The sequence below is a fragment of the Acomys russatus genome, chromosome 1, assembly GCF_903995435.1.
Source record: "Acomys russatus chromosome 1, mAcoRus1.1, whole genome shotgun sequence".
Classification (NCBI taxonomy): domain Eukaryota; kingdom Metazoa; phylum Chordata; class Mammalia; order Rodentia; family Muridae; genus Acomys; species Acomys russatus.
Window position 1 is genome coordinate 86419807 of NC_067137.1, and position 12239 is coordinate 86432045.

Consider the following 12239-nt stretch of genomic DNA (forward strand, 5'->3'; position numbering starts at 1 on the left):
GCATGGTCTTTGCCAACTGATAAGCATCCTAGTGTGGACTCTGAGAGGATGGGCCCAAAACAAGAGGCGGGGCTTTTTGGTCTTGGCTGTTCGTCACCCCAGCTCAAGCCTCTCCTACAGAGAACCGCTCCAGCAAACGCTTCAAGGTTCCTGGTTCCAGCTGCTGTTCTGGGTTCCAGTGGCTGCTGTTGCAGTCACCCTTGCTGAATTGCTGGTTTGCTATTTAACTGGTCTATTGGAATCCTGCTGACTACACCAGTGGAATCCCTCCAAGGAACTGAGTTGAAAAATGGTCTACTTCTTCTGTTCCTATTAACCTGTTTTCTCTCCTATCTAGGTTAGATGGGCTGGAAGGCAGGTACAAGCATTAAAGAACCCCAAATAAAGTAGGTTTGAAGAAGTTCATAGCCTACAGGAGACAGAGACTGACCAAAAGGCTTGATATACTCCAAGTTGCAGTGGGTGGGGGAAGACATGGGTGGGGGTGGGGGATGATGTGGGTGGGGGATGACGGGGATTGGGGTGGGGGTGGGGGTGGGAGATGACAGGGATCGGGGTAGGGGTGGGGGATGATGCGGGTGGGGGATGACGGGGATCGGGGTAGGGGTGGGGGATGATGCGGGTGGGGGATGACGGGGATTGGGGTGGGGTGGAGGTGGGAGATGACGGGGATCGGGGTAGGGGTGGGGGATGATGCGGGTGGGGGATGATGGGGATCGGGGTGGGGGTGGGGGTGGGGATGATGTGTTCACTATGAGATGGTGTGAGGTCCATCTTTGTTGGACTGGTTTCTTGATTGTTGGTTAGTTGGGCTTTGGCTCATTTGTTAGGCTTATTGAGATAAGTTTCATGTAGTTCAAACTGGCCATAGACACGGTGTGTAGCTGGGGTTGCAGGCATATGTACTCTTATGCCTGGCTGTGGAGCTGTTTTCGTATTTGGCTTTTCAGAAATAGGAGATACCAGAACATATCTGTATTTTTAAAGATTGGAGGTGGGGCTGAAGAGATGGCTCAGAGGTTAAGAGCCCTGGCTGCTCTTCCAGGGTTCCTGAGTTCAATTCCTAACAACCACATGGTGGCTCATAACCATCTACAATGAGATCTGGTGCCCTCTTCTGCCATTCAGGCACACACGCAAGGAGAATACTGTACACATAATAACTAAATAAATCTTTAAAATTGACTGTGTATGGGTGTTTTGCCTGCATTGTATGTCTGTGTACCATGTGCTTGCTTGATGGACGTCAGAAGAGGGTGTCGAATCCCCTGGAACTGGGGTTATAGTTGGTTGTGAGCCACCATGTGGGTGCTGGGAACCGTGGGTCCCTAGGAAGGGCAGAAAGTGCTCTTGGCCGATGAGCATCTCTCCAGCCCTCATGTTTGTACTTTGATGCACGTGATGCACATGAGCCAATGAGGATTCTGAGACTGGGAGAAGAAGCACAGGTTGGGGGTGGCTCTGCACGAGAAGCTGAGACTGGGAGGAGAAACACAGGTTGGGAGTGGCCCTGCAAGGAAGGCACAGGGTGTACGTCTTTCTCACATTCTCCCTGATGCTTCTGGATGCCCAGAGGCCCTTCGCTGCTTATCACTTGAATGAACTCTACATTTCCAAACTTTATTTATTATTTGTGTGTATGTGACATGTGTGCCACAGTGCCTGTGGGACAGTCAGGGGACAAGTTGCAGGAATTGCTTCTCCCTTCCTACCTTACGGGTGTTGTATAAAAATTATTATTAATATTTAATATAGATTCATATCATTATTATGGTGGTGGTTATTCCTTAACTTCCTATTATGCAAATAAAACACACAGACACCTGTTTTTTTTTTTTTTTTTTTTTTTAATTCTTAATACACCTGGGCTGGGCAGATCTTAACCCTCTAAGCTACCTTGTTATCTCCCAGCCACACATCCCATCCAAAATTCCCATAAACACTTGCACATGCTCCATTTGGAGGCAGGCTGCTCCTCTCCATCACGCCAATCCTCAGAGCAAGCTCCTCCTACCCACGTGCTGCTCTTTCACGATAATCCATGCTGACCTGCTCCTTTCTCCTTTCTTCCTCTCCTCCTTCACCTCTCTCTCCTATGATCCTTCTGCCCTCCAAGGCCACAACCCGCCCAGGCTTGCTAGCAAGTGCCTTTGCCTCTGAGCCACTTCACTGACTGCTGAATTTTCAATATCAGAGCCCAGATAACAAAAATGTTTCCAGTGCTGAGCTTTGATGCCACACGTAAGAAAGTTAGCTGCATGTGATAGTCTTATTTCCTTAAAGCCATTCCTCCTGGGTAATGTTAGACCAGGCCTGAAAGCTGTGTCTGTTGGTCATCATCCAACGGTCGCCTGGCTTCCGGGTCCCGAGGGCCAGTCCAGGAGCTGCTTGCTTCCAGACGGGAACAGACAGAACAGATGGACCTTGAGATCAAAGATCCAGTTTCTTGCTCAGGGTGAGGCCTGTTCTCATCTCACCAGGGAAGGTGGAATTGAGTTTTCCACTGAGTGTTAGAGTTTAGCTCTTTTAGAATGAGACTGCTGGTATCAGATGGCAGTGGAGACTCGGACCTTCCAAAACCCCATGATGATACAGCGGTCAGCACCAAGAGAGCAACAGCGATGGAGTAAGCTTCAACGGCTGCCAAGGCAGTCCCACCATCACTGCCTGACCAGTAGCCAAGGCCCAGGCTTCCAGCAGAGATTCCACAGGAAGGAATGGAGCTCTCCCTTCCCCGGAATAAATGGTGTCTCAGATGGTCATGGTGGAGGAATGGCGGAATGGCAAGAGCACGAGAGAGAGTTTATGTTGTGAATGAGAGACATTTATAGACCTTGGGCAGTGGGAGGGGTTTTGAGGGTGAAGGTGTTTGAGTCACTGGGGTCAGGGGGTGCCATGATACTTAATCTACATGTAACAAAATAGCCTTTTCATAAGAAGGAAAAACAGTACTTAATTATCCTATGGGTGAGGAAGAATCTCCAGGAAAAGTCAAAGGATTGAAAGCCAAGACACCAAGATATCTTTTTTTAAAAAACCATTTATTTATTTATTATGTATACAGTGCTCTGGCTGCATGTACACCTGCAGGCCAGAAGAGGGCATCAGATTGCATTCTAAATGCTTGTGAACCACCATGTAGTTGCTGGGAATTGAACTCAGGACCCCTGGAAGAGCAGACAGTGCTCTTAACCTACCCACCACCTAGAAACCAAGATGTCTTATTAGCATAGTGTGGGTATCTCCAGGAGTCCCCAGGTGCTTACTGAATAGGTTTTATCAGGAAAGGGTCAGGCCTGTAATCTTCCCTGAGGGCTCGCTCTGTGATGCTCCTTAGGGGACCTGAGGCTCCCCAGATTAGGCAAAGAGAGAACCCCGCTGAGAAAGGGAGTCAGTAATAGAACGAGCTCAGTTGGCTATCCAGAAATGCCAGACTTCAACCTTAAAAAATATCAGGGTCAGGGGCTAGAGAGATGGCTCAGTGGTTAAGAGTGCTGCCTGCTCTTCCAGAGGTCCTGAGTTCAATTCCCAGCAACCTCATGGTAGCTCACAACCATCTATAATGTAATCTGATACCCTCTTCTGCAGATAAAGCACTCATATGCAATAAATAAAATAAATCTTTAAAAAAATATATCAGGGTTCCACACTGTGTCCCTTTACATTTTTTCTTTAGGATCATCAAACATCAAGCTGAACACCCCTGAGCCTCACGGTGCTCAGCTTGTGGAACTTATCTTGTGCCTCATGGTTATTTTGTGAGGCTAAGATTATTTCTTTCTCAGATTTGAGTGCAGCAGAAAGAGTTCCTGCTCTCGGTGCTTTTGATGATGAACTTTGTGTGTGTGTGTGTGTGTGTGTGTGTATGAAATAAACCCTTTCCTCCTCAAGTTGCTTTTGGTCATAGTGTTTCATCACAGCAGTGGTAACTTTACTAAGACAAATACATACATACATACATACATACATACATACATACATACATACACACATACATACATACATATTTCTACACCCATGACAAATTGATGTCAAGCAGAAACTTACCAGACCTTCTGCATAGCTAATATGAGGTCTTATAGTATTAGCATATTTAGATTTGCTTAATTTCTAGAGTGACTGCTTGGTGTTCTGCTACATGGCTTTAATCATAATTACTGAAATCAGTTTGTGGAAATTTTCACCCCTGCCCTCACCCCTCGATAGTGTCATTACATTAGAGAGTCAACAGTATAGGGTGTGTCAACCAGACCCTTTTGCCAAAACTCCTCTGATGGCCAGGTCAGCCAGGTCAGAAGTTCTTTAAAAAAAAAAAAAAAAAAAAAAAAAAAAAAAAAGCCTGTCTTTACTTTTTCTTGGAGACAAGACATAAACAAAATACTACAGAAACCTGTGTTTAAAAACATCCAATTCTTCAGTTCACAGTGGCCCTGGCTTGCTACCAGATTGCAGTTTTTCTCTGCTTAGCCCTCAGTAAAAGCAGAGCTTATGTGTGTCGGCGGGATGAGGGCCAGAGACTACTAATAAGCCTCCACACAGCCAGGCTGAGCCTTGGCTTCCAAAGAACACTGCTGTCTCCTGTACTGAGACTAAATTCAGTGTTGGTTGTCTTCCAGGAGCCGATGCGGCCAAACATCAGGATTTCTTCAGATCTGGAAACAAACCAAGGCTGCTTTCTTCCTGAGGGGCAAACAGTTCAGATAACTAGAGGCAGTTCTTAGACGGGGTTAAAATGTAAACTAAGCTTCCCACGCCCAAGCTAACTAGAAGCCAGCAAAGTACATTTATGGGGAAAGAGGCTTGTGTAAATACATTCTTCAGGGACCTGTATGGTAGGGTTGAGTCCGAGAATTTGGTGTTCAGTGAATGATACCAAATTAGGAGTTGCTAACACCCAGACAACGAAGACTAACCTCACCAGGACCTTTCTCACTGGCAAGAGCATCATAAGACAAGATCTATACACATACAAGTGAGAGCGGGTTTCTTGAGACTTTGGGTGAAAACACTGCCCCATGTGCAGAACCAGTGAGCAGGTGAACCCTAGAAAAGCAGGGGCTGGAGAGATGGCTCAGACATTTGAGTGCACTCGTTGCTCTCACAGAGCATCCAGTTCCATTCCCAGCACCTACATGGCAACTTACAACTGTAAGTAGAAGGTTACTGTGTAATTCAAATGCTGATTTCTGTAACTCCCACCCACCCCCAATCTGGTTGCATCCTTGTTCTGAGAATCTCTTCTCTCAATATTGTATAGACACTGCTCCTCAATTGTCCCCTGATATGTCAATAAAGTAGTTGTAAGGAGAGGTCTAGGTGACTTGAGGAGAGAGGAGCTGGAGCAGAAAAGTGACAACGTGCAAGCATCTCTGGGATGTACACTGGGAGGAAGCCTAACCAGCTTAGAGGGTTAAGGACAGTGTAATAGCCAGGTGGTGGTGGCGCACACCTTTAATCCCAGCACTTAGGAGGCAGAGGCAAGTGGATCTTTGTGAGCTCAAGGCCAGCCTGGCCAAAAAGCGAGTCCAGGACAGTCAAGGCTACATAGGGAAACACTGTCATGAAAAACTCAAAAACTCAAAAAAAAAAAAAAAAAAAAAAAAAAAAAAAAGAATAGTGTAATAATTGCTCAGTTATTGTGCTGGGAAGCTTGTTAAAATACTATGATAGAATATCAATTATTTGTATGATAGCCGGGTTAAGACAGAAACTGAAAAACAAACACAGTAGTATAAAAATAACCTTAACACAGCCGGGCGGTGGTGGTGCACGCCTTTAATCCCAGCACTCGGGAGACAGAGGCAGGTGGATCCCTGTGAGTTGCAAGCCAGCCTGGTCTACAAAGTGAGTCCAGGACAGCCAAGGCTACACAGAGAAACCCTGTCTCGAAACCCTCCGCCCTCCAAAAATAACATTAGCATACAACCATCTTTAACTCCAGTTCAAGGAGATCAAATGCCCTCTTCTGACCTCTGAGGATAACGCATGCATGTGTTGCATAGACATACATAGGAGCAAAACACTCATGCACATAAAAAATAAAAATTTTAGCCAAGCGTGGTGGCACATCCCTGTAATCCCAGCACTTGGGAGGCAGAGGCAAGTGGAACTCTGTGAGTTCGAGGCCAGCTTGGTCTACAAAGAGAGTTCCATGACAGCCAGGGCTACCCAGAGAAACCCTGTCTCAAAAAACAAAAACCAAAAAAGATACGGAAAGGGATGATCTCTTGGAGGAATTTTAAGCTAAGCAGAACTATTTAAACTAAAAAGCCAGAACCGTCTTCAGGTATTCAACCGTCAGCAGTCAGGTGCTGGGTGTCTTTGGGTCTCCTCGTTGGGAGACACAAGTGGAAACAAGGGTAAAATCTGGGAGAATTTGGATTGAGTCCTGGCACCTTCCAATACAGCAACTGGGGGACCATTGGGCATGGATGCAGTTCCTTGGTTAACTTTGGAACCAGTTTGGCCACATCTGAGGACCTTACCTCAGCTTGCTTCTGCTTTCCCATCAGCACAATGGGTAATGAATAGTGTCTGCTCCCAGTTTGTGCAGAGGATGGTATATGCAAAGCTCTGGCAATTGTATCTTTTTTTTTTTTCTTTTCTTCTCCTCTTCTTCCTCGTCCTCCTTCTTCCCCTAGACTCAGGGTTAAGTTCAAGTCCTCGTGGTGTCTCCGTTTGACATACTATTGATGTAGTTAGTATTCAGTCTTGAGGCAAAGCTGAGAGGAAGGCTGGGAGTGAGTTTCTCTCTGGTCCAGGGACTGGATGCTACAGGGACGTAGTGTAGCACATGATGCCAACAGAGAAGAGGAGGCCTCAGGAGAGACAGACGACAGACGGGGGCAGCTTGAGGGGATGATAAAAAGCCCTATTCTGCTAGAGTTGAACTATGTGGTCTTTTACGACTCCTAGTTTATTCACATACACTGGGTTGAGAAGTTATGAGGAGCACTTGCCCAAGGATTGAGTAAGGCTTCAGCTCTCAGTTCAAATCTCAGACCTGCCATATGGTAGCCGCAAGCTCCTAGGTAAGGCGGTTGTTGGCACTCATGTTTCCGGTGGGAGCTTGGTACTGCCCAGCTCAGGGCATGTGAAGCTGTTGACAAAAGGGATTGCACGTGAAAGCAGGTCACACAAGGTAGCTCTGTTTCAAGAACTTTCTCTCTGGTGGGGTGAGGGATGGGGGCGGGGGCGAGTGTAATGCTGGCCAGTGTCTATCTCCTTCTTAGTCCTAGTGGCAAACCAATGTTTGATTCCACCAAAATTCATCCTGTGGAACCAATGGATTTCTTAGGATTACTGATAAAGCCTGTATGGGGGGCTTTTAGGCATCGGTGTGGGTGACCCTACGGCAGCTAGAATGACGTCTGCTTCCAGCATGGATCACAGCGCTCCTTTGCTCCAGAGATGTAGCCCCTTCCCCTTGTCCTCCTGTCTACACGCTCTATTTTCTGCTCTCGGAGTCCCCAAGGTCAGTGCAATAGGGCAGACTAGCATATGACTGGTTGGGGGAGTGGCCAGTTGCTCAGGTAAAGGTCCAATGACCCTGCCCGCCCTCTCCTTCTATGAGAGAATGTCAAAAGTCAACAAGCCCAGTTGTGAGGATCTTTTTCAAGCAGACACAGCTGGTTTTATGAAGATCAGGTACTTGTTCTGCCTGGAGGAATAGGGTTGTGCAACAGTCTCCATTAATGTGTGATGAAGTGTGTGTGTGTGTGTGTGTGTGTGTGTGTGTGTGTGTGTGTGTGTGTGCATGCGTGCTGTGCTCTTTTATCAAAATTCTACATTATTTACTTATACTTTGTAAAAAGGTTTGTTTTATGCATATGAGTGTTTTGCCTGCATGTATGTGTGCGTACCACAGGCATGCCTGGTGCCGGCTGGGGTCTGAAGAAGAGATTGGGTCTCCCGGAACTGGAGTTATGACTAGTTGTGACCCACCATGCAGACACTGAGAACTGAACCTAGGTCCTCTGCAAGAGCAACAGGTGGTGTTAACTGCAGCACCATCTCTCCAGCCCCTCAACCTTATTTCTTTAGAGCAGTTCTTCTTATTGAATCTGGAGCTGCCCCCCTCTGGAGTGGGCTGGGGTTATGTCACAGATGTTGGGGCTCCGAACTGGGTCTTGGTGCTTGTGCACCGAGCACTTCACCCTATGAGCCGCCCCGCACTTCCTGTCTGATGGACTTTCCTTGCTGTTGCCATTATGACTTTGCCTCAGTAGCGCCATGGAGTTTGACTAAAACTCGGGAGGAAGGTCACCTGTTGAGAATGCAAGACACAAAGAAGGAGAGCAAGTCTGATTGATCAAACTCTCAAACTTTATTAGTCAGGCAGCAGCTTTTATAAGTCAGAAGGCAGGGAAGCATATTGCTATAGCAACCCAGCTGCAGGCCTTTCTCAAAACATAAGGAATTCTAGGCAGGGTCATAATGTCCTGCCACACAGGGTATATAGCTCCCTCTTTGTCTAGTCTAACTGCTAAACCAAAACAGGGTTGCTCCATCTCTATCTGTCTTTAGTCTAACTGCTGACCCACAACAGGGTCAGCTAGTTTCTGGTGAAAGGCAAGCTCTAGGAAAAACAGAGACTTAAATGTGCAGGCTCTGACAAGATGGCTGAACATTGGCCATATGGCCTATTGTCCCCAACAGGCACAGATCTTTAACGTTCCAAGACGAACACAAGGGAGTATTAGAGGCAGTGAGAAGCCTGCGGTTAAGCTGGTCCTCTGCCTTGCAAAGAGATCCACTAGGAATCTCTGTGTACCTGTTTCCGTGTGCATCAAGACCAGTTTCTAAATGGCAACGCTAGAGCAGGATGTCCCGTCCGTGGCAAACACGACAGAAGGAAAGTCCTTCCTGAGTCTACCTCTGGAGACGCTAGAAGTGTCACCCAAGACATAGAAGAGTATTATGAGGACACTCTAGCCCCAGTTTAACTATGTTCCAAGTTGTCATCTGGGAAAACTCAAGACATTCTGAACCCTGCATGTTTTCCATGAAAAGATAGAAAGATAGCTGGGACAGTGAGAAATAGACGCCAGCTGATGACACCAGGTGTTCCTAAAGATCCAGGCTGGTGGTAGATGGGGACCACTTTAATCTGCACTTGTAATTTCCACCCAGCAGCATGTTTATTGCCTCAGATGTTTCTCTAAATGAAGAGTGAATTCTTTATTAGTCAGCCTCTCCTGGGGTCACAAAGAAGGCAGTGGCGGTGCCACTGAGGAGGTCTGTCCTAGCCCAGCAGCTGGGGATCCTGAGGTGGCAAAGTTTATGGACATTCCTGGGCCCCTTGAGTCTCTAGAAGTGGCACAACAAACAAACAAACAAACAAACAAAAAATCCTGAGCATCATTAACAGGAAGTCAGTTGTGGAGTTTTGTTTTTTTGTTTTTGTTTTTTTTCCAGAGCAGGGCTAGGGAGAGGCAGCTGAGTTGACTGAAGAATCAGTACTCTCTTATGATACAAGGTCAAGGCTTTTGTTCTGAGCAAAAGACAGATCATCCTTTGTCTCTCTCTAGCTAAATGATACCCAAGGTCCCAGGAGGAATAGCTGGTACCTATCACAAGACGCCACTGCCTTGTCACATGCTGTGTTAGCTCTAGAATGAGAATGCAATGCCACTCCCCAACTTTCATCTCTTCTTTTGGTGTCTGGTTTTACAAATGCCAACAAAAACCTCCATTGACTGAGAGTTTCATTGTCCTTTGTGACACATTCCAAGACAGTTATTAGAGGAAGATGAGATTTATGCCAATTTGAATAATAGCCAGGATTAAAAAAAAAAAAAAAAAGACTTGTTATTCCCGGGCAGTAGTAGCTTGTTTTTCTTATCATGACCTATCTCCAACTGACTAACAAAAACCTGAAGATTATTTGCTTAAAAACAAGACAGAAGCTAGGGAGATGGCTCCATCTATAAGTACTTTCTGTGCAAGCATGAAGACCTGAGTTTGAGCCCCAGACCCAAAAACCTATGTAAAAACCAAATGTTATAGTTCACACTTGTTGTCGGGCATGGTGGCACACACAGGAGGCAGAGGCAGGTAGATCTCTGTGAGTTCAAGGCCAGCCTGGTCTACAAAGCAAGTCCATGATAGCTAGGGCTATAACACAGAGAAACCGAGTCTTGAAAAACCAAATCAACAAACAAAAAATCTATAGTCCATACTAGTCGTCTCAGTGGTGGGAAGGCAGAGAGGAGGTGACCTGGGGTTTGCTGGCCAGTGAGCTCCAAGTTAAGTGAGAGACCCTGTCTCACAAAATAAGATAGAGAGAGGCATGTGGCTGAGAAGGAAGGCATTCTGTTGTGTTATGAAATAATGCATTTGAACACCTAAGCACTTGCTGAGGATCAGTGTTCCCTTTTGTGAGTTCTCTCTCTCTCTCTCTCTCTCTCTCTCTCTCTCTCTCTCTCTCTCTCTCCTTCTCTCTCTCTCTCTCTCAGACAGGGTACACTCACTGGGAAGTGGTGGTGCATGCCTTTAATCCCAGCACTCAGGAGCCAGAAGCAGACTTATCTCTGTGAGTTCAAGGACAACCTGGTCTACAGAGTGAGTTCCAGGATAGCAAGGACTACCCACAGAGAAACCCTGTCTCAAAAAAGCCCCCCCAAAAAAAGGCTTAATGTGACAGATGCTAGCTTCTAGTGGAGACCTCAAGGCCTCTAAGAAGACTTGGGCACAACCACAGATGCTTCTGCCTGGATGATACCGGTTAAGTTCGTCCCAATTGGCCTGCTGCAAAGGCTTGCCTGAACTGTGGACACCTGGAGGGTTGACTGCCCTGTTTTGCCTAGACAAGATAAGGTCGGTCATTTCTCCAAAGTTCTCTTCCATGGAAAGACCTCTCGGATTTGCTGGGCCAGGACTGATGCTGCACTAGGACCTGACCCCAGAATGAAGCCACTGACTCCGCAGGAGCCTTCTGGGAAGGCTGGCTAGATAGTAGGTAAGCCTCTGCCAGATTAATCAATACTTAGTTTATCTTTCTCAGGTCTCTGATGGGTTTGAAGATCAGTTTAACAACAAAAACCAAGACTTCAGCTGCTTTCTCAGAAAAGTGTAAAATTTGGGCCTGGAGAGATGGCTCAGCAGTTAAGAGCACTGACTGCTCTTCCAAAGGACCTGGGTTCAATTCCCAGCACCCACATGACAGCTCACAACTGTCTGTAACTCCAAGATATGACACCCTTACACAGACATGCATGCAGGCAAAACACCAATGCACTAAAAATAAAGAAATTATTTAAAAAAAAGAAAGAAAAGTGTAAAGTTTATGTAAGGTCTGAGGATCTAAGAAAGTGTTTGAGGGTCTGAGAAGGTATTTTAAGGTTGGTAAAGGTACATAAAAACTCTCCCCCCACTGTGCTACTGTTGTATTTAGACTGTTCTGAGCTGTAACATTAATCAGATTTTAAATTTTCTCCCAAACCAATTTGTCTCTTTTTGTAAACTTAGAAAGATTCTTGTAAGCTTCAGGAGAGCCACTCGAATCCACAGGTCACACTCCAGATAAGCATTTCCTGTTTCAGAGGGTGGGATTCCTGCCCCACTCCCCGGTTTGGGGACTCCCCTCCCCCAACTACCAAGACCATGGTCCTAAAAGTTTCAAATGTAAACTCCTTAACTTTATCTTCGGCCCCTAACACACACATGTCCCAGCATCCTGCCAGGTGCTGTATCCAGAACTCAGGTACTCCAGCCTAAACCTCACAGACTGCACCAGTTAGATATGCAGTTTCTTAGCTGCAAATGGCCTCACAGATCCTGAGCAGCAAATACAACAGCCTACTCTGCTGGTCTTGGCCAGCATTCCAGCCTTCTGCACCCTATCCCCAGATCAACGTCCCCATGTCAACCTGGAGCAAAGACCAGATTTCTTCCACAGTTATCCATTTATTATCAACAAAAGGCTGGGATGTTAGGTCCTGCTGCAGGGCGTGGCGGGCATGTCCTGCCCTGTACCTGGGGGCGGGGCTTCCCACTCCCAGAGATTCACTATATAAACCAGACATTTTGGTTCCATGGCCCCTTTTGCCTCCTTGCTGACCTAGCCCTTGCCCTTTCTCCGCCTACCTGCCCTTTCTCCTTCCTCTCTCTCCCCCAGAGGGTGCTCTTCCTTCCCCTTCCCCTCCCATGTTGTTGCCAATAAACCTGCGTTTATATATTATAGCTTCGTGGCCAGTAGCTCATTCTATTTAATCAATCACCATGTTTATTCACAGTGA